Genomic DNA, 24,500 nt, shown 5'->3' with positions numbered 1-24,500 from the left:
TCATCGCTTTCCACTTGGTTAATAAAGATGTAACCATTCGGCTGGAGTATACTGATAGGCATTCGTTGGGGCTTGGGCGTCCCTTCAGCATGTTTAGCAATAATGCCGCCGGCGTCTCGTTGCCTTCATAGCGCTCCATGAACAATTCCTTGAATTCCGCCCAACTCATTCCGGCGAAGCATATTTGTGATAGCCACTGCGATGCACTACCGAGCAACGACTTGCTGAGCGTCATTACCAAAGATGCACCTTCTTGCGGATGTTCACATAGAATCATGCTAGCCGTTTGCACCATGCTGCTGCGTCGGCGTCAGCAGCTTCGGGGTTGAACGTTGGTAGCACTGCCGAGACAGGGCGCGTGCTAGGCGCCGGCGTGGATTGTGCTGCTTTCAAAAGTTCCGTAATCACTCTATTTTGCGATTCCAGAAGCGTGCGCCAGCTGTTCTCCGAATTGTCTTGTAGGGGTGGTGATCCCACTTCTGATGTAGGAGATAGGGGGTTTAGTTCGTCTGCCATTATGGAAAAATATGTTTCAGCGCAGCGAGTCGCAATGGTTTCTCTGCACGAGCGTCTATTCCGTTTCGCAGGCTTTCTTGAACTGCCTTCCTCTCGCTCATTATTCTCTACCTCTCATTGCGCCACGCTCAGTAGGGATTTCGCTCTCCTTCCCCACCGCGCTCTCATTCAAAAGCTTCTCTCTTCCTTATTTCTTTTTAACTTCGTTTATTCAATACACTCAGAGACTTACAAATAATATTTCTACATTATATTTCAAATTAATCTCCGACATATGTATTGTAAACGCAAGGTCAAGCAACAAAAAAACCAAAATCCGCGTATTTGCTTTTCGTTTTTCATTCTTTTCGCTTTTTCTACACACACACATGCGTGAACAAGAAGCAAATGCAAGGTTGCGTCTGTCCTTTTAATCCGAATTCGTACACCAGTGGTCAAAAATCTATGTATAAATGTTTGTTCAGTGTTTTGAAGTTTTCTCAACGGACAAACATAACAACAAGCCAACAAAAAACATTGGTTTTCTAGATTAAAATAAAAAAAAATTATTTCGTAATAATAACAGATTCCTTTATTTTGTATAATGCTTAGGCATGTACAATATTAAGATATAGAAATATGTATTCATGCTGTCATAAATCCTTTGAATATAATCCAAACTTTATGTGCTATTTTTTAACCTCTACTGTAACATAACGGCATGCGACAAAGTTCGACAGAATTTGTTCATTCTTTTGCACACACATACACATGTGAAGAATCTTACACTCCGCGCTGTCGCGAAGAATGTCATATAAGTTTTACCACTAACCATACAACATATAGACTGGTCATTTCATACAACTAATTGCGACACAAAAAGATTGAAAGCGGGAGGCCCCCCGTGCTCACAGCAGCAGGCCCATGCACTTCGTGTGCCTTCGGGTTTTTTGCTCTCTCATTCTTATTCTCATTTTTATGCTCGCGCACTCATTGCAAGAAGGCTGCCCTGCGCTTGAATTCGTCTTTGTATGTATGCGTGATCATGCATTCTCATACACGGGAGCATGTGTGTCATTTCGGCGCATCAAGAATATTTTGTCTTTTACCACTTTTCAAACTTGGTACCCTAAGAATAAGGGCGTATTTACTATTGGGTTATGATAAAAATATGAATACTATAATTATAATATATTTTATAATATTTCAGCATACATTTTATTTTTTTTACAAATTCAAATCAGTGGTAGCAGTAAAATGTTTTACATATATGTATGTATTCGAATTAATAGAAATCAGTCCACTGAGATGAGAACAGGGTATATCGGAGTCGTGTTACTTAAAACACCGACTGCTCTTCAGTGGTTGAGAAAACTTCAAACTAAATCAGCTTGTGTCGATGTTTTGCGAGCGGTTGGTGCCTGCAAACCCTACCGACGATTGCTTTTAAGGGGAGCGGGCTTTTAGGACACTTGTTTTAAATGTTGTGTTTAGTGATCTTTGGTAGATTTATTTTTTAATGATTCGCAGTGTAATTTTAATTGTCTTTAACAATTGTTATTGTCTTTAAAAAACCCGAACGCACACGAAGTGCAGGGGCCTGCTGCTGTGAGCACGGGGGGGCCCCCGCTTTCGATCTTTTTGTGTCCAAATTCGTTGTATGAAATGACCAGTCTGTATGTTGTATGGTTAGTGGTTTTACGGTTGAGAAACGCGGACGTCAATTAAAATAAAAGAAGTGTTTTTTCTGTGAAAATGGATTAGGGTTGTGATAAAAAGGTGAGTAATAACTTAAATAACTATTAATTATATTGTTATATAGTTATAATTTTATTGATAATATTGTAAAACTTATACATGTGTTTTTTTTGCATTTTTATCTTTATTTCTTGTTTTTTTAGGAATTTTCTTTTCTTTTGTGTTTATTCTCATCTCTTTATTTCGTTTTATTTGTATCAAGGTTGGAACCTAATGATGACCGAAGTCGTAAGTATAATCTTTTCAATAATTTATTGTTTTATTTAATTACAATTTTTTTTACAGGAAACGGAGTTAATTCTGGTGTGCTCCAGTTTTATCAGCGGCGGAAATCCATGATTCTATTCCAAGAATCGGCACAAAGGCTGAGTTTCGGTCAAAAGTAAGTGATTTTAATCAAGTATTTATTGATTTTTTATTGACATTTTATAAATTTGTTTAATAGAAGTTTTCTGAAGACCCCTAGAAAAAGGTGCCAATGGAAAATGAAGGAAACAGCGATTGAGTTCTGAAGAAAACTAAGTGAAGTTAAAATGAATTTATTATATTAATATGTATTATTTTGTTATATTTTTATATTTTCTAGTTATTTTCCAAATAAAAAAATATAAATTAACAATGTGTCATATTAATTCGAAATACGGTCAATATTCATATTAAATATAAAATATTATTTAGATTCAACAAAAAAATGTTCAAAATAATTATGGGCTTTTGTTTAATGTGAATATGAACTTAATTTGAAATAAATATGTATTCTTATTAAATTGAAGTTTAAAATGGTCAAATCAAATATGGAAATAGTTACTATGGTTTACTACGCGGCGTATTTAAATTAAATATTTTTAACTATTCTGGCATATTTAAATCAAATACAAAAATGTTTAAATTTACTATGCGCATAATAGAATAAAAAATATCTATGCGACATAATTATATTCACTATTTTCATGTGTGACTCTCATTCGTTAGGAAAAATAATTGATTCAATGATGAAATAGTTACATTTACTATGTTTTTTTTACCAGTGTTGATAAAAATATGAAAAAAAGAAAAAAATCGAAATAGAAAAAATCGCGATTTCCATTTACAATTCGAAATCACTCGTCTTCTATTTGGATTAAGAAATGGTCCGTCCATATTTCAAAGGGCACTCGATGAAATTTTACGCACCCATATTGGTGAAATTTGTTATATTTTTATTGATGACATAATTATTTTTGGAAAAGATAATGAAACCCACGAAAAAATTTTGCAACAGTATTCAATAACCTAGAAAAAGCAAATATAAAATTTCAACTCGACAAATGTGAATTTAAAACAAAAAAAATTTGTAGGTTTAATTATTTAAGATAAAGGTATCGAAACCAATCCAGCCAAAGTAATAAGATTAAAATTCTTTGTACCATGCACAAAAATCTCACCGAAATTATTTGAATGGACGGACAAAAGTAAAAATTATAACTAATCATCAACTAATAACGCACTCTATGAGTGATTGGAATGGCAACGGAAGAATAAAACGCTGTAAATCATTCTTAAATGAATACAATTGTACATTAATTAACCAATCAGGAAAAGCTTACGTAGTAGCAGATTCATTATCGTGGATTCCACAAATAAATTCCCTAACAACCCAGCATAGTAGTGACAGTTCCGCAGAAAACCTTATACCTAGAATTGATAACGCCATAACAGTTTTTGGGAACCAAATATTTTTAGGTTCTGGAGATAAAAACTATAAAATTAGTATCCCTTTTACGTTTCACCGTCATGAAATAAGTCAAAATGTTTTCACTATCCTCACCTTATTAATAAATGGAATTCATACCTCGTAACAAATTATGGGAAAAATTCAAGGGCTATTTCCACCCAATTGTAGAAGGGCTTGTTCGAGCTCTCTTATAAAAAACAAGAAAGAAAGCAAACTTAGGCAAGCCGAAGTTTATATACCCTTGCAGCTATTGCAAGAATTAAATACTTTTGAAAACATTAAAATTATTATTTACTTGCGTATATTTTGAAAAAAAATTGAAGCTTTGATGATTTGCAGCTCAATTATTAGATAGTTATTTTATATATTGTTATTATTTCTATGGGGGCTATATGACATAGTCGTCCGATTTTGATGAAATTTAAACCGTAATTCTAAAATATTTAACTATTACTAAATTTCGAAGAACTAAATAAAAAATTATAAAAAATCAAAGTTATAATTTTTTTTCATTTATTTTTCCGATTGCTCTTATGGGAGCTATATTTTTATGAAATTTAAACCGTAATTCTAAAATATTTAACCAATACTTTATGTCGAAGAACTAAAAAAAAAAATTAAAAACAGCAAAGTTATAATTATTTTTTATTTATTTTTCCGATTGTTCCTATGGCAGCTGTATGCTATAGTCGTTCGATCCGGCTCATTCCGACTTATTTACTACCTGCAATAAAAAGACAACTTTTGGGAAAGTTTCTTGCAGATAGCTTTAAATCTGAGTGTCTAGTTTGCGTAGAAACGGACGGACAGACGGACGGACATGGCTAGATCGACTCTCTTAGTGATGCTGATCAAGAATATATAAGTTAAAAGATTGATTATGATTTTGATATAAAAAAAAAAATCAAACTTCTCTTTATTGAGTTGGATTAAGAACTAATTTACTAAGGTTAAACAATTGTTTTTTATAGCTACGCGTCGCTCCATCGCTGCCGCCGTCTCTGTCGTTGTTGCTGTTTCTGCTGACGTTCTTTCATATAATTGATTGCTGCTCTTGGTCGCCGTCGCCGTTGGCCAAACTTAATTGTAATTGGCCGGTGCATTTTAATTTTAATTGATCGCTGACCAAAAGGTGCAAACTCAGCGCACGTGGCTAAGTTCGTTTGATCTTTATTGAGGGCATTGCTTTGCTGTTAGTTGTGCAATAAATGCTTTCATCTTCGGTTTGGGAAATTGTATTATTGAGGGCATTGCTTTGCTGTTCCTTGACCATTTGTACTTCGAGAACTTTAGTCTTTTCTCCCAATAGTTGGACGAACGGAGGTTCTGGTTCGACTACGTTGATTTCAGTTGACTTAAAGATGGTTTCGCCAATTGTTACCGTCGAATTACGATATTATATTATGAAAGAGTATTGCAGTTGTAGAAATTTTTCATCTAGTGAGACTGATCCATTGAAGTTGTTCAGGAGAATGGTGCCTGGTAGTATTTCTTCGAAATTGTTGATCAGCTTACATTCTGGTTCTCGAAGGTTTAAGAGATCGTTTACGCAAGTATCATTGCTTAAATCTAACAAATTTTCTGAATTACAAATTGTCTTATCATTATAGTATTCACAAAATTTAATTATTGCAAATAATTGTCTCTTAAATTCTAAAAAATTTGCATATTTTATATCATTGATTATTTGGGCTTTTTTTTATTTCTTTAATTTTTAAAGTTCTACAATTATCTGATTTAATGGTTGGGAGGCTAATAATGTTATTAAGGTCGTTGCCATTTGTGGATAACTTGACTCGACAAATTCCAATAATTCTTCTATGTTAAAATATAAGTTATTTTCTTTTTTAAAAATGTCATCCACTATTTTGGTTTCTGTGTTCGTAAGTACAAATGAATTTATTGTGTTAGATTTGTCCCATGAAATTGCGTATATTATGTTGGTTATTTCTTCTTCTATTAATTGAATTTTATACTTTAAAATATTTTCTTTCTTCTTCTTCTTTCTTCTTTCTTCCGAGCACTGGGTAACTTTCAACATTGCTTTAGTAAGTTGGTTTATTTTTTGATTAATTAATCTGTTAATTACTACTTGTCTACTGTTGTTTTCTAGCTGCTCATTTATCTTAACTTCTAAGATCTGATAGTCGTGGTGATTTGGTGATCCCGCCAGCCATTTCCGTGCAGTACCTATTGCTTCTATTGCCCTTTTTTGTATTTTTTTGAGTTTGGAGTATGCGTAAATCCGTTTGGATCTGTTTTAGTTCATAGGAAAGATATGGGTGTAATGGGTGAGATGAGGTGAGTGAATGAAATGATTTTCTAACTTCGCCAGAGTTTCTTCATAGCTTTGTAGGTTAATGATGAGAATGTTCGGTCTTGTTAAGCCTTTAATCCGCTAACGAGTGAGATGATTTGTGAATTGGAAAAGTCGAGGAATGTAGTTATCCCCAAGGATGTTGGTAAAAATAATCAGAAAAATTATGGTATTATATTATTTTTATGTATTATTTTTCCGGTTTGTGTTTTAATGGTGGACGTTTTATATTCCGCTACCATATCGACTTTGTATCTAGGTGTAGGTTTAAGTTTAGTTTTATCTATTTTTTTACGTGAACAGTTTCGCCTGGCTTAAAAAGTTTTGGTAGAATTTTTCCTTGTTTGTGGAATTCGAATTCTTCTCGTTTTTTTTTTCTGTGTCTTCTGTTGAACTAGAGATTGTGCTTCTAAAAAATATGCCAATGGGAATGTATCGATTTATTATATTCCTGAACTGTTTTAAAGATTAAATCCTCAAATGATATGCTCCCACTGTCTTTTTTGAGACACAGCATGATTTCAGATAGGGTTGAAGGAAACCTTTCTATTTGTCCGTTACTTGTCGATGCGTACGGAGCAGTGGTGTGTACCGATATTTTGAGTTCATCTTTTAACATAAACTTTATTGCTGCTGAGCCAAATGATCGTTCGTTGTCCATTATTTTCCATTTCGGCAAACCGAAAGCAATTAACATTTCCCTCAACGGATTTTTTATATCTTTAGATGCTCTTGACTCTAAAATTTTTTCTTGAACATATTTTGCAAACTTGTCAATTCCCGTTAAGACTCTATGTTTTTTTTTTTTATCTATGTAAACAATTTCTCCTGGGTAATTAGGAATAGGGTTGGATTTCTCCTTTTGAGGGGTGTCTATCGTATTTTGATTCTTTACAAGTTTGACAGGCTTGAACTATTGCTTGGATTTCGTTGGTAAGTGGTGGAAAAAATAATTCTTCAAAATTTGTAATTTGTTCTCTTTTGCATCTCTATGGGCTCGTTTATGTTCAAGGGTACTTATTTCGTTTTGTTGGGATTCCGAAGTTACGTCGTCTATTTCGTTTTGAGTAAACCTTACCTTGTATGATTTAAAATAGGTAGAGTAAATGTTTTGAATTTTTCCCATTACGTCTTCGGATGTAATGATTCCGTTTATAAGGCCGTTTATAAGTCTACTAGCTAAAATTGCAATAAGTTTTTCTTCTGTGTAAGATTTTTGTTTAATTATGTGTCTTTGGTATGTTGGGAATGGTATTTCCGTATCGGCAGTCAGTAGAAATAATTGGTTTTTAAATACGTTAATTGGAGCTTTTACCGAAAATACGAGGTTGCGTGACGAGCTTTCGTCGCTATGGGCTGATGCTGAGGAGCAGATTGAATTTATTTCTGCGGGGGCCCGGGACAACGCGTCCGCTATCACATTAGCTTCTCCGGTCTTGTACCTGATCTCGTAGTTATACTCGCCAATAAGGTCTTATTTGTAAGTTTCTCGAATGCTGTAATCGCGTCTTTGCTCCAGTTGATAGCAGTTCTGCTTGACTTAGTCTTAGATATACGGCCTTCTTCGCCTTTTAGAAGATTGGTTAGGGCTTTTGCTATTTTCGCTTAATCTTTTATGAACCGTGTAAGGATGCGATTGCTGGTGTCGGCATTTCAGTCAACCCAGGATCCTCCCCAGATAAATTTATAATCTTTTGAGACAGTAAGAGGACGGGAGTATCGGTCAAAGGGATTGATTTAGGGCACTCTCGTGCTCGGAAACTTGGGAATTCTAGCAGGGTCTCATACCCGAATTCCCACGCATTGGAAAAACTAGCTAAAATTACACAGCCCGCGTAGCCGCAGGGAAAACTAGATAAAATTACTCAGCCTGCGTAGCCGCAGGGAAAACTAGCTAAAACTACCATGCCCGCGTATCCGCAGGGAACCTTGACCAACACTGACACCCCCGCGTAGCCGCAGCGAAAATCTAGCTAAAAAAAACTACCATGCCCACGTATCCGCAGGGAAAATCTAGCTAAAAAACTACCATGCCCACGTATCCGCAGGGAACCCGTCCGCCCCGATTAACCGCAGGGAACCTGACTATGATCACCACCCCGCGTAACCGCAGGGAACCCGACTATGATCACCACCCCGCGTAACCGCAGAGATCCTGAAACACATTCACTTTTCACAGTCTAGCAACTGGTTAATTTATTATTTCCTCGCATAACCACTCGCACTCGGTCCCTGCCTCGTTGTCCCTAACCGCACTCCTCTCACCTCGTTTCACTCGGCCAGGTTGTCGCTGTTGCCGTTTGGGTGAGTCGCGGATCCCATACACTGGGTTGGCCGGCCCCTGCTACTCCGTCTGCAGCGTGGCTTGTGCGGATCGTCACGGAATGCGGCACGTGGTACGGACGCGAGCTTGTTGCTAACGTGTTCTGATGACCCGACCGTCATCGTTCCCGGTAAAATCAAGAGTGACGCCGACTTTTGCGCGTGGATCTCAATTCACCCGGTCCAGTGTGACCGTTCATTCTTTTCCAGAAAATCCCTTTAGATCGTGGTTTCTTCGGGTTGGTAGCCCTGTTGTGTGGTTGCCGGTGTTTTGTGAAACTGGCTATTCTAGCTATTTGCTGGCTTACTAGCTATTTTCTGGCTTATAGTCTGCTATTTACAAATAAGTACGCGGTTATTCTATGGGCCGTAGGCTTAACTTATAATTATAGATTCCTTCAGTGGGTCTTATTCTAGTAATTACAAGTGTCGTGAGTATATATATATATATGTACATTAAAGAAAGAATAAAAAATGTGATTCCTCACACCCGCCCTTACTTTGGGCAGGGGCGCAAAGTGATGTTGACCCGTCCCTTTTTGGTGAACTGCACCCGATAGGATTCACCTCCGAACTCCTCCGGTAGTCGTGGATCGCGTTGGCGGGGTTGAGTCAGCCGTGCCAGGATGCTCGTCCGAAGTCCCTCGGTGATGAGTCCTCAAGGCGTCTGTACACTCCAGCGCTGTGGACCGTTGACCATGGCGAGGGGGTTTTTGCCGGAAACCTGGCTCCGGTGGAATTGTCTGGTCTGATGCTGGCTCAGGCGACGTGTCCGACGACGAGGAGTCGTGTCTTGGACGAATGGCTCGACGGCTACGCTGTCGCATCGGCGAGAATTGCCTAGCGGCAGCTGCCTGTCGGGCCAGATACGTCGATGGCTTTTCGACTCCGTGTCCGAAATAATCTCGTAGACCGCCCCTAGGCTGCCCTCTACGACTGTTGCTCTTGGTGGGGTGGGATTGCGGTGACGCCCAAACCGGTAGTCGCACGGCTCCTCGCTCTCTTGTTTCAGGTGGCTGCTACTGGCGGTCAGCTCGGGTGGCTCCGGTGGCGGGTGGGTGTCGTTGTCGAACCCATGGCTGGCCTCCGATTCCACCTCAAGGGATCCTCCACGGTTCTCCCACAGCTCGAGGATGTCGTCGAGCGTGACGTCGGGTAGCTTACCGGCCAGGCTGTCGATCGCGTCTTGAATGGATGCAGTGGGTTCGTCCCACATGTCACCCAGAAGCCCACGCGTGGAGTGTCACGAGGAGTTGTCTCGTCGTCGGCTGGAGTCCTCGGCGTCGGAAGCGGAGTCGGTCGGTGCCTGATCTGTTGAGCGCTGCTGATCCATAGTGTAACTCGTAGTGCTGTAAACATATAAGACTTAGAAGTGCGACCTTGCTTTTCCCTATCCTGTCGTGCGAGTTGTTTTCAAGTAAGGCTAATGTTAACAATATGCTTCTTAACTCTGTCATTTAAAATACTTCGAGAGCGTTAGTTTATAAGTCGTCTCGTTTTTCTGGGTTAGAAACCCTGACATGGTGCGTCGGTGCCTGCTCTGCCCGTTTGTTGTCCTCGTCGGTGTCGTCGGGGTAGTATTCTTTCAAGTCGCTGAGGCCGGCGATGCGGCGTCGTCGAGTTCCCGGAACTTGTAATTGAAGAAGATTTGGGGAAATAAACTTGTTGACCTTAAAAGGTCCATCGTATTTGGCTGCAAGTTTGGCAGTGAAAGCGGGACTGAACTTCGTCGTATCGGAGACGCTCGTGTTGATGGCCAGTGATAGTTCTGGCAGTAGTTCGTCCCACCTATTCTGCTCAGCTCCGTCTAAATACGCCGCAATCATTGTTTTAATAGTCCTATTGGCCTTTCGGTTGGCTTTTGTTGGAGACTATAGGGGGCCGTGTGTTGGAGTTCCATACCCATACCCTTACAAAACGTCTTGAAGGACCTGCTTGTGAACTGAGTGCCATTGTCACACACGAAGAGTTTAGGGGTCCCGAAATGGCTGAGGATCCTATTCCTAAATGCTCTCTCCAGAAGTGCTGTCGTGGCTTTTCGAAGTGGGATCAGTTCCACCCATTTGGTGAAAGCGTCCAGAAAGACGAGTAAGACGGTGTCCATTCCGAGAGCGTGAAAGGGGTCCCATAAAATCAGCGCAGACTACACTAAAAGGTTCCTCTACTTGACGGGTAACATCGGTCCCGCTGGTTTTAGCTGACTCACCTTGTACTTCTGGCAAGTTAGGCATCGGCATCGTATTGGGATACCTCTCCAAATAATCCCGGCCAGTAGTACTTTCGGGCCACTCGCTGGCTAGTCTTCCGCGTCCCCAAATGTCCAGCAGTCGGATGGTGGTGGCATTCCTGTAGTACTCGAAGGCGATAGTCTCGGTCACTACCTCATAGCACTCCAGATAACACCGCATCTTTCGAATGGCCCAAACTATGGCCAGGCACTCCTTTTCTATTACGGAGTAATTTTCCTCGGTCCGGGTTAATCGACGGCTGGCGTAGGCTATAACCCTTTCTACTCCGTTCATGGCATAGGCCAACACAGCAATCCAATCCATGTTCGCTAGGAAGAAACCAAGTTCGGTCTGTAGGGAGAAACTCTGAGCAAAGTCGGGGCATGCGAGAACGGGTTCTTGCGGGTCGGGTCTGTAAATTCTTGAAAGCCTGATCTTGTTCCTCATTCCAGCTCCACTTTCTGCCATTTCTGAGTGGACATGGGTTCCACAATGGTTGCGAAGTTTGGTACGAATCGACTATACCATGACGCGACACCAAGGCAACGACGTAAATCCCGTAGGTTTAAGGGCAGCTGGAGCTCTCTGATTGCAGCGATTTTGTCCGGGTCAGTATGTATCCCTGCTTCGCTCATGACGTGTCCTAAGTACTTCAAACTCCGATGGAAGAAACTACATTTCTCCCTGTTGAGCCTCAGATTCGATTTGTAGAGACGCTTGAAGACTTCTCAAAGATTTTCCACGTGTTCCTCGAGGGTAGTACCGATGACTATGATATCATGTAAATAAGCGAACGCATGTGGTCCATGTCGGGACCTATGACCCTGTCGAGAGCCCTTTGAATAGTCTTTTTCCCAGCAAGCACTATAGGAGTACTATGGGGACTCTTGGATGGCTCGATGCGTAGCAGCTCATCAACTTGCTTATTAATAACGGCTTGCATAGCGGGATTTTTAGGGTAGTACCGCTGTTTTATGTGATATGCTCCGCAATACTGGATATCCCTGTGAGGTTGTCAAATCTGCTCAACTCAAACTCCCGGGCAGTTTCCCGAATCCTTTGTGGTGCTAACGGTGGCCAGGTCCTCTTCAGGTGCATGTGCCGCCGGATGGTGGCTACTAAGGGTCTGCTTGTGGGAGCTATACGTAAATGGTTCTATAAATCTTACTTGTCGGTGCTTGCGTCGGTGCATCCGATCCATGTCGTCGGCGGAAGGGGTTTCGTTCCACGGACTCTTCCTCGACGGGGGGTAGTATGCTACGGTAACTGGAAGGTGGCTCCTCGCTTGGACTTACTCCTAAGCTGCTGGTCCTTGCTTGTTGTGGGCGTCATCGTCGTCTAGATTCTTTTGGGTGTTCCTCGGCTGGATACGAGTTCGGTGCTCCGTGCCTTGCTGGTGAACTTTGTGCTATTGGTGATCCAGGAGGGACTGCCGCGCACGCCTCGTTCGGTGCGCCGTTCCTCGCTGGTAATCCTTGCGTTCCTACTGAGCCAGGAGGGACTGCCGCGCACCCCTTGTTCGATGTGCCGTTCCTCGCTGTTAATCCTTGCGTTCCTGCTGAGCCAGGAGGGACTGCCTCGCACGCCTTGTTCGGTGCGCCCTTCCTCGCTGATAATCCTTGCGTTCCTGTGGACCAGTGGGCGGTGTCAGTTGTGGTTCCTACGTGTAGGTGACCCCCTCCACAGCTAAGGGTGGCTTTAATGCCGCAGAGGAAATAAACCGGCATCTTAATAAGAGACCGTATCAAACACCACTTTCACCAACGGTTTGCAATAAATTATCTGCAATCTACATCGATAAAATTACAGTTGGGCACCAGCAACCTTGCCATTGCCGCTGTCTACTGCCCACCCCGCTTTACAATCTCCGAAGACCAATTCATGGACTTCTACAATTCACTTGGAGAGCGATTCATAGCAGCAGGTGATTACAACGCTAAGCACACACACTGGGGATCCCGCCTTGTGACCCCCAAAAGAAGGAACTATGTATATAATGCACTCATCAAAACATGCAACAACTTGACTACGTTTCACCAGGCAGTCCTACATACTGGCCTACAGATCCTAGAAAACTACCTGATTTCATTGATTTTGCTGTGACAAAAAAAAAAATATTTCTTGCAATCTAATATCTGCAAAGTCGCTTTTGGATCTATCATCGGACCACTCACAAGTGCTAATAACTTTTCTTCAAAGCCTAAAATTAATCGAACACCCTTTCAGGCTGACGTCGCATCGAACCAACTGGCTGAAGTTCAAAAAGTACGTAAGTTCCCACATTAAACTAACTCCACAGCTCAACATCAAGGAGGACATCGACTGCTATTCCGATGCACTGGAGTCTCTTCTCGTCGCTGCAGCCAACGTCTCTACACCGCAAGGGAGGGATGGGCACACACACCAACACAAAACTAACCTTGAAATCGAAAAGAAAATACGTTAAAGGCGTGCTTGGCAAACCAGCAGATCGCTATTTCAAAACATAGTCTTAAGGAAGCTGGTCGCAGACTTACCAGCGCTTTAAGGCACGAAAAATGAAAAGCACAACGCCAGTACATTGAGAAACTTTCACCCACCAGCACCAAACATCCCGTGTGGAGGGCCCACCCAAATCTAAGTGCGCCGGCCGAAACAGTAATTCCCATAAGAGACTCTTCAGGTTGCCGGGCCAGTAGCGACATAGACAGAGCTTGTACATTTGCTTTACACCTTCGAAATGTTTTTCAGCCAAACCCTGCAAATAATTCATTCACACTACCGTCGCCGACAATTCATATTGGAACTGAGACGGCGCCAATTCTGTTTCAACCAAACGAAGTTGCAAAAGTCATCAACGAGCAACTAATAACTCCTAAGATGCTAATTGAACTCCCAAACTGTGCAGTTGAGGTAATTTGTAAACTCTTTAACGGAATTACACGACTTGGCTACTTCCCAAAAAGTGGAAAAAGTCAGTAATCATAATGATCCCAAAGCCAGGAAAAGATCACACAATACCAGCTTCATACAGACCGATAAGTTTACTCTCGTGTCTGTCAAAACTGCTCGAAAAATGCCTTTTGACGAGCATAATCCCATATCTGAAAGATCACAACGTTATTCCGGCACATCAATTTGGCTTTCGAGAAAGCCATGGAACAATAGAGCAAGTCAACAGATTAACAACAGAACAGGTAGCGCCCTTGGACCAACTCTATTTCTCCTTTACATCGCAGATATTCCCATGAACGAGCGGCTAACTACTTCTACATTCGCAGACGATACCGCGATCCTAAGTCGGTCCAAATGCCCAATTCAGGCAACAGCACTACTAGCTGATCATCTCGTGGTACTGGAGAGGTGGTTTTTAGACTGGCCTATAAAAATAAATGAGCAAAAGTGTAAACACATAACGTTTACTCTTAACAGACAAACGTGTCCCCCGCTAACTCTGAATAACACGCCATTTCCACAAGCTGACGATGTAACGTACCGTGGCATCTACCTAGACAGGAGACTTACATAGCGGTGACATATCGAAGCTAAGAAAATTAATCTAAAACTAAAATCCAATAGCCTCCATTGGCTCATAAACGCTCGCTCCCCCTCTTCCTGGACTTCAAGGTCCTGCTTTTCAATTCAACGCTTAAGCCAGTCTGGACTTACGGCTCCCAATTGTGGGGAAACGCGAGCAGCACTAACATCGACATTATCCAGCGAGCACAATCAAAAATCCTGAGAACTATCAATGGGGACCCTTGGTATGTTCGGAACGACAACATCCACAGAGATCTACCCGTAAAAGATGAAATATCAAAACAAAAAGGGTCCTACCACTCTTACCACACAACTTCTAATACAAACCAGCTCGCCAGGGGCCCAGCCAGGGTTTCCAACCGGACGCGATTACAACGAAATGACCTTCCAGCTCAGCAATAGTTATTAGAGCCCTTACATCTCGCGTCAGTCATCTTGACTGTCAGATAAAGTTTTTTATTTTAAGATTTTATATACTTATTGTTCGTCTCAATTCAGAGAAGATTCAATAAATAAAATGCATATGCAAACAAAAAAAATTATTGGCCCTGTTAAGCCTTTTGAACCCGACTTGGCTCAGTACCCGGTTCGATGTTGACTGACGCTCCTTATATACCTGGCGCGGCCCGCGATCGCGATGACGACGTAGACTCGTGGCGGCGATGAGAGCGTTCTAACGTGCGGTATGTAAAAAAATCGTGGCCCCGTTGGTTCCATGCTCTGCTGTTTTCTCGTGGTTCGTGTCTGGGCTTCGGACTCCTGGCATAGGACTTTTCCGCTTATCTTTTGATTTTTCCCGCTCGGAAAAATGTTAAATTTCTCTTATATATATTTATGAGGTAGTTTTCTCGCTAGTTCCATAGATGAGTCCCGACTCACAAGACAAATATTTTTTTTTTTTTGTGCATGCCCAAAAATTTTTCTAAATGATCTGGTGGTTTTTTAGGCCACGATGGATGGAATTTTCCGTAAAAATTTTGCTCAGCTAGTCCCTGCTCGGGCGCCAATCTGTAAGGATACGATTGCTGGAGTCGGTGTCTCAGTCAACCAGGGATCCTCCCCAAATAAATTTTTAATCTGTTGAAGACGGGAGTATCGGTCAAAGGTATTGATTTAGGCACTCTCGTGGTCGGAAACTTTGGAATTCTAGCAAAGAAAACTAGCTAAAATTACACAGCTCGCGTAGCCGCAGAGAAAACTAGCTAAAATTACTCAGCCCGCGTAGCCGCCGGGAAAACTATCTAAAACTACCATGCCCGCGTATCCGCAGGGAACCTTGACCAACACTGACACCCCCGCGTAGTCGCAGGGAAAATCTAGCTAAAAGACTACCATGCCCACATATCCGCAGGGAAAATCTAGCTAAAAAACTACCATGCCCACGTATACGCAGGAAACCCGACCGCCCCGCGTAACCGCAGGGAACTTGACTATGATCACCACCCCGCGTAACCGCAGGGAACCTGACTATGATCACCACCCCGCGTAACCGCAGGGAACCTGGCTAAACACACCACACCCCACGTAACCGCAAGGAACCTTATTAAACACACCATGCCCCGCGTAACCGCAGGGAACCTGACTATGATCACCACCCCGCGTAACCGCAGGGAACCTGACTATGATCACCACCCCGTGTAACCGCAGGGAACCTGAAACACATTCACAGTTTAACAATTGGTTAATTTATTATATCCTCGCATAACCACTCACACTCGAACCCTGCCTCGTTGTCCCTAACCGCACTCCTCTCACCTCGTTCCACTCGGCCGTTCATTATTTTCTAGAAAATCCCTTTAGATCGTGGGTTCTTAGGTTTGGTAGCCCTGTTGTGTGGTTGCCGGACCGGATGTTCTGTGAAACTGGCTAATCTAGCTATTTGCTGGCATACTAGCTACTTTCTGGCTTATAGTCTGCTATTTACACATAAATACGCGGTTATTCTATGGGTCGTAGGCTAAACTTATAATTATAGATCCCTTCAGTGGGTCTTATGCTAGTGATAACATGTTTTGTGAGTATATATATATATATATATATATATGCTCATATCTATCATATATTTATCATATCTAATGCTCTTTGAAAAATGGATGGGGAAATTTTGAATTCGAATGGGAGTCTCGTAAATTCCTATTTTCCGCCATTTACCGCGAACGCTGTTTTTTCTATGTCTGTATCTTTCAACGGTATTTGGTGAAAGCCACCTTTAAGAAAAATACTTGTTGTCCCCAAGCTGTGCAATAATTTCTCCAACTTCGGGAAAGGGATACCGATCTGAGATAGTAACTTCATTAAGTTTCCTATAATCAATTACTAATCTGACCGGACTTTTTCGGAACTGCCCAGACTGGTGCATTATATGGTGATCTTAAAGGTCTTATAATGCCATCTCTTAGCATCTCTTTTATTGTTTTTCTACTTCCTGTTTGAGTGATATTGGGTATGGGTAATGTTTTTCGTAAACTGGGGAATCTCATGAAGTTCTGATCTCACCTACTACTTTAGTTGTGTACGCTTACTTTGAATCGGGATCTGCGAAGAGGATTTTGTGATTAATTTTGATTAGGGCCCGTGTCGATTAAGAATTTTAGAATTTTTTCGTTCCCCGTGGTTACTTAAAGTAAGGTAGTGAGAACGATTTATTCTAAAAAATAAAGCTCTGACATATCTATATATTCTTGTTGTTCGGTATCGCCTTGCCATACATATTCTTCCTGAAGGTGTGCTATAGGGCGCTACTGCACCGGATTGGTTTCTATAAGGTTGACTATAAGATTTAATTTGGTAAGTTTGAGTAATTGGGGGTTTTCCAGATTGGTTTGGGTTATGGTAGGGATGCGGATGGAAATTTTGTTTGACGGCTACATCCGAAATGGTTGTTGGAGTTTCGGTAGCATGGGTGCCCTCCCTAACTACGGAGTTTTTGGTGTCTGGTTATTCCTAGCATTTTGGTTTTCTAGCAGACCGCATAAATGTAGAGCGCGTCCTAAGTCATGTGGTTCTTAAATGGCCAGCAATTGTGCCAGGTTTCCATTAAGGCCTCTGACAAAAGTGTCTAAGGCTTTTTCCCTGTACATGGCTGTCAGAGATTGTGTAGTTTCTTGTGAGGCATCTAAGCTGAGAATTTGGTTCAGAATTAGTGATAGTTGTTGATAAACTGTCCAGTCTCTGATCAGCTTTCGTTGCGAGCAGACGCGTTTTTCATTTCGTTATGACCGCATTTACGTGCTCTGAGTGCAATGTTGCCGTTACGCATGCGCAACTTCGTGGTTTTGAGGCGGTTCGATGTTCATTTCTCTGTCATCGCACTTTCCACACTTCTTGTGTTAATTTGCCTGAAGAGGCAATAAAATTGGTAACTATTATGCAAAGTCTGTTATGGCAATGTGATAGCTGTGTAGTGAGCAATGATTCGCACTCAAAAACAGACGAAATCATTGAAGAACTTCGTGAACTTAAAAGCCTATACTTGCACTTAAATACAAAGTTTCAAATCGCTTTTCCTGAATCTGTGGTTGCCCTGGCTAATGTTAACACCAACAAGCGGAAGAAGGAAAAAGTTGCCAATAAACCTCCGGCTTCATCTACTTCCCATCAAACCAATCCCGTTGTGTCAGACCATAACCCTCCCAATGAGGGCTTTACGGTTGTCTCCAAGAAAAATAAAAAGAATCGTAACAACAAGAAGCATATTATTGGTTCGGCGCTCGCTTGTGATCAACTTGCAGTATTGCCCAGCAAAAGATTTTTGCATATTGGCAAATTCGCTGTAAACACAAAGCCAGAGGCGCTGTGCAAGTTTGTTTCTGATAAGTTAAAAGTAAATTCTGACACCATATCATGCTATTCACTAACAAAAAAAGATGTAGATCTTAGCACACTGAAGTTCATTAACTTTAAGCTTGGAGTCCCGGAGCAGTATTATCAGACTGTCTTCAACGGTGATTTCTGGTCACAATCAGTTAAGTTGAGCCGATTCATCCACAGGGAGAGAGAGCACTTGGAGTCGACCGTGTCGGACACATTGGGTGGTGAACCATTGCGTACATCTACCCCTGCCAAGCTTCAATCAAAAAACCCCCAGTAATCGACGTCACTGGCTCTGACGTCATTATTGGTTCACTTTCGTGCATCATTTATAACTGCAGTTCTCAGCCTCTTCACCAACAACAAATGCTTAAGCTGGTGCTTAGGCCGCTCGTCCTCTACATCGTTTCGAATCAAGGCGCGCAGCCGCAGCTGTTTTCGCATCAACAACAATACGGCGCTCTCTTCGGAGTTTCGCTCTCTCATCATCTTCATACGCTCAGTCGCTCTTGACGGCTGTTTTTTCTGATGTACCCAACGCATATGATAGTAGCGCGCTCCTCATATAGGCGCTCTATCCATTTCCTGCTGCTTTATTCGTGGATGGCTGAGCGATTGCGTTGAATTATTACTCTCCTCGCACCCATATTTGCAGCAACAACAAAATCGGATGACATTGCCCTTTTCCTTATGCAGCTCCTTACTTGAAAAGAGTCCGCTGCTATATAGCGCTCTCTTCCGCGTTGCGCTCCCTTCACCCCCCGCTGCATTGGCTCTTCGGCTGACGTTTGAATGGTTTACTGTTGTTTTTGGAGTTCCGCTCACTTCCTCATGGTTGCCAAAGGGGGATTTTAAAATCTTACATTTTTACGGACGCTTGCTCTCTCCACAAGTTTCTCTGTTGCCTCTCTTTGATGAGGCGCTTTCTGCATTGCGCTCCCAAGGGCACTCATCGACTCTGGAAGTATCTGCAAGTTGGTCTTCTACGATTGGACGAATGGATTGCAACTATAACCTTCGTAATGATAATCTTCCACTACCAATACGTATCCGGACTGGAATATTGCGTACGGCTCTGAATGGCTCTTTTGGACTTGCGAGGAAAAGGCCGCATCTGGATTTTTCGATACCATTCATCATCATCATCACTTCCGTTATGAAACTATGGCAACAGTTTCTGAGAATTCATCAGTCAAAAGAATTGGAACTAATTGCCTTAAAATTTATTTTCAAAACATATCTGGAATGAGAACTAAAACTTAGTCTGTCTTCATGAGCACTTCCAACAGTGGTTACGACATAATAATATTGGTTGAAACCTGGCCCAACCTCAACTTCAACTCCAATGAGTTCTTCGATACTAATTTATTCCTTGTCTATCGCAAGGATAGAGACTTCAGCAAAATGAAGTGCGAGAGAGGTGGAGGCTTCATCGTGGCTGTCCGTCGTACCATCTCCTGCTGCGCAGCTGTACTTTCAAACGAGGACTCTCTCCTGGACCAGCTGGCTGTTGAGGTATATGGATTGTCTGGGAAGACTGTAATAGTTGCTTCTTATATTCCTCCTGGAAGTGACTTTACGCTTTATCATGCGCATATGAATAACATTGCCTGCCTACATGCTAGCATAGATGACTCTGTTGGTCTTGTTGTGACAGGAAATTTTAATTTGGGATCTGTTGTATGGTCATGCGATTCGCAATCCCTTGCTATGGTGCCTGGCAATGTACACCAGCCACATGAAATTATTGTTATCGATGATTGTTATAGCATGGGCCTCACCCAGATAAATTACATCTTTAATGATTTGCATAGGCTACTAGATTTAATATTCATCAATTCTATTGTTTATTCCTCGGTAAACCTTGCTGAATTTAGTATTTCTAGTTGTGATGTTCATCATAAGCCCTTATGCTTTAATATGGAATTTTATAATTTCTTACCAGTTGTTAACTTTATTCCTATGTATAATTTTGATCATGCCAGCTTGGTTGCCGTAAGTGATTGCCTCACGTCTATGGATTGGGTTTCCTTGCTATCAAATGCTTGCATTGAGACCAACTACAATAACTTTCTTGTCGCTTTAAAAAATATTCTTGACAGCACGTGTTCAATCAAGGCACGGGGTTCCTATAGGCTTCCTTGGTATACAAAAGGTCTCCAGAAATATAAAAATCTAAGAAATAAGTTCTATAAACGGTTCATTATATGGGGCAATCCATTGGATCGTGATAGATATAGACAGCATAAGCGGGAATTTGTGTATCTTAATAAATTTCTTTATAATCAATACATTTCCGACATTAAAAAAAAGCCTAAAGTCAAATCCAAATGTGTTCTGGCGTTTTATTAATTCAAAGAAATCTTACTCTTCCATACCGTCAACTGTGTCATATAACAATACTACAAATAATTCTGAGACAACTATTGCAAACTTATTTGATTCCTTTTTTTCGGCCAATTTTGAGCCTGCTTGTGACTGGAATGACCAGCAAATTCTAAATAACATTCCAGAAATGTGTAATATTGGTTCCCTTGAAATTAATGATGATGATATTTCTGAAGCTATTTCACAATTTGACGACTCCATTAAGCCTGACATTGATGGAGTTTCTTCATTTTTTCTTAAAAAATTTTATCACAGTCTTCTTCAACCCCTTAAAATGATCTTCTCGTCTTCGCTACTTCAGCGTAAATTTATTTTTAGATGGAAAATTGCCAAAATTTTACCGGTTCATAAAGGCGGAAACAAGTCTGAGGTTTCTAATTACAGGCCGATTGCTAAAATAAGCAATATTGCCAAGCTATTCGAGAGAATTGTAGTTAAAAAATTATCCTTCCTGATACGTACTTATATTGACCCTAATCAGCACGGGTTCATGCCTGGTCGTTCTACTACCTCGAATTTAGCTATTTTCGCTAAACATTGCATAAAAGCCTTTGAGTTACAATCCCAAGTGGACACAGTTTACACTGATTTCGCCAAGGCTTTTCATAAGGTTTCTCACTCTGCCTTGCAAGCAGAACTTTTTAAGCTTGGTATTCACGGCTCTTTTCTAAATTGGATCTCTTCTTATTTGGCAAACCGATCCTATCATGTTGAGGTCAGCGGGTTTATTTCTAACCTCTTTGAAGCAACCTCTGGTCTTCCTCAAGGCAGTTCTCTTAGTCCTTTGCTTTTCATTATTTTCATTAATGATATTTGTTTTTGCATTCGATCTGCCAAGTATCTTCTTTATGCGGATGACCTTAAAATATACATGCGAGTGAATTCCTTAAATGACAGCTATTTGCTACAATCGGACTTGAACAAAATTAGTTTATGGTGTATTCAGAACTATTTACCTCTCAACCTAAATAAATGTTATGTTGTTCGCTATAGTAAATGTTCTTAAATATTCTTTCTACATATGTTATCAATAACCATTCACTCTCTGCACTTACTGAGATTATGGATCTTGGGGTCCTTTTCGACAGTAAATTTTTGTTTATTAACCATGTGAACCATGTTCTGCCGAAGGCTTATGCAATGTTCGGATTTGTCAAAAGAAACACCATACTTTTTAAGGGCCCGTACTCACGACTGACAGTGTTCTCAGCTTTTGTGCGTTCAAGAGTGGAATATGCTTGCTTTATTTGGAACCCGTCAAGTGTTGTCCATATCAATAGAATTGAGAGGCTGCAGAAAAAGTACCTAAAATTTGCACTTCAGCCGTTAAACTTTTCGGAACCTTTGCCAGCTTACTCTAGCCAATGTTGCCTTCTGCATACCTGCAGTCTAGAAGATCGCCGTTCGATAGCGAGCTTGCTCTTTATTAATGATGTTATAATTGGTAATATAGATAGTCCATTAATATTAAGCTCAATTAAATTCAATATCCCTGCCAGGAGTCTCCGTACCATCATCCCATTTTTTGAAAGTGCTGCCAGGACTTACTATGCGCGTAATGAGCCAATCTTAAGTACTTTAAGACTTTTTAACTCTTTGCCACTAAGTATTCGATTGGTTTGGGGATCCAAGAAGGATGTGCTTAGGCAATTACTTAGGGAATATTTTTTAATTAATACTTAGTTTTAAGTTAAGTTAGCTGATAGCCAGATAAGGATATATCCATTGGCGAATAAATGAATAAATAAATAAATAAATAAACTGCCTGATAATATTCATCTATAGTAATGTTACCTTGCTTAAGAGCATAGAGTTGATATTCTAAGGTCTTTAAGTCGCGCTTGTCGGCGTAATGCGCTGTTAGGCATTTTGAAATAGCTGTCCAATCTGTAGGGGTATTATGTGATTCTAGTACTGCGTCCGATTGACCAATAATTTTGTTACGGGTTGCTAAAAGAATTCCATAATATTTTGGTGAACCAATTCTGTTATCATAGATTTTTAACACCCTCTCGACACATTTCCTCCATGACGAAGATTCACTTTTGTTTCTGAAAAATCTCTAAATGTCCGAAAAATGTCTGGTAATTTATCTAACTCACTTAGATTGTTTCGTTAATTCTCTTTTAATTGTTTGATTTGTATATTTGGAAAAATCTTTGTTTGGATTAAGTATTTTCTTTACTTGGCTATTGAGATATTTCTTTAAGACTGCTTTTATTTTTTCCTCAATGTCCCTCTCGGTCATGATTCGTGGATTTATTTGTTTGGTCCTGGCTGATGAGGGTCCGGCAAGATTCGCGAGTCTGTCTGCCAAATCTTGTTCGGTCATTTTTGGTATGGATATATGAGCAGCGAAAAGTTTTTTAATTTTTTAATTTTTTTTATTATGGGGTGGATTTTTGTAAGTATTGCGTGGGGATTTTTATTTCCCCTATATTTTAGGTATTTTTAAAATACTAAGATGTGTCTTCTACACAATATATTTGGTAAAACTTTTTTGGTCTTTGAATATTTTCCAATTAAATCATTTTTATGTTTTTGTTATTAATAGATCGCATAAAACTATTTTTACAGTAGTAGCATATCTCGGCGTGCTCTCGTGATGACAGCTTCGGCGGATTCCGTTTTATCCCACGCTGCAACGATCTCTCCTGAGTGTGAGTTTACTAAGGGGCCTTCTCTGTACCTTAATTCAAGTTCCCTTCGAAAGGATACTAAAGGGATCACGACGATAACATTTGGTCTGATTATTCCACTGGTTACAAGTCCTGTTTTTTTTCGGTGACAGTTTCCGGCATTTTTTAAACGGCACTTTTGCACTTCCTGGTCTCGGGATTCTTGGTTTTTCACTTCTCACTGATTAGGCGGAGGTTCGAAACGAAACGCTTTTAATCAGGTCCCTGTTCGGGCGCCAGTTAAAAGATTGATTATGATTTTGGTATACAAAAATAATTCAAACTTCTCTTTATTGAGTTGGATTAAGAACTAATTTACTTAGTGTTTGCGCACTTGGCGCTTTTATTTGAAGTCACTAGTTGTAGGGCGATAGCGGGAGCCAATAAAGCTTTCGTCCGTTAGCTCTTGCGAATTCGCCCCGTCTCTCGCCATCTTAGCATAAGCAGAGAAATTATTGGATTTAGTGATCATTTGAATCTCATCGTAACAACTAACTTTCGTCGTCGCATTTTCGCACAAGTTTTACACAAATTATCGCAAATAAATTATCTCCAATCCTACTGCAGTCACACAAGTTTCGCGTTTGTTAATACAAAATAGTATTCAATTTTCATGGTCACCCCGACGTGATCGCAGTAGAGTTCGCGATTTGTTTACCAATTTTTTTTCGGTGAAAAACTAGAACAATTACCAACAAACACACACAAGCAAATTATTCGTGTCGGTTCGGATTATAAATTAACAAGTAATCTTCCGAAGTAAATTTCGTCGCTGGAAATTTTCTGCCGTTCTTTTGGTTAACGCCCAAGACGTTTCTTCCGCCGCTGCAACTGGCTTTACCCTTTGCAGATCTAGGAGAAGGGAGCTTTCACTTAGACTCGGACAAAAAATTCCATCTGAAAAGAACTGATTTGGACGGGACGTAACCCAATATGTCGTTTGGAAACATTACCCAAAAAGATCGGGAAATGCCTTAAAATTTGGATAGTGGATAAATAAAGTTTGGACCAATTAAAGCCAGATATACAGGTATTTAAGCGGTCAAAGTTAGTTTTGCGAAAGCAGTGTATTCGTTTAACAGACTTTTCAGATTTTTCCTTAAGCTCTGATCCTGTATAAACAGTGAGCTCTACAGTTGGGTGATAAGAATCCCCAGGTTGCGTAAGTGGTGACATTCTTAATAAGCAGACTGTGCTTAAGGAAGCAAGATATTAGTATTTTCATCTGTGGACCAAGTCGCATTGGGTATATTAAAATCCCCTAAAACAAT

This window comes from Drosophila gunungcola, unplaced genomic scaffold (genome assembly GCF_025200985.1).
Source record: "Drosophila gunungcola strain Sukarami unplaced genomic scaffold, Dgunungcola_SK_2 000010F, whole genome shotgun sequence".
Taxonomy (NCBI): Eukaryota; Metazoa; Arthropoda; class Insecta; order Diptera; family Drosophilidae; genus Drosophila; species Drosophila gunungcola.
Note: the sequence above shows the minus strand (reverse complement) of the source record.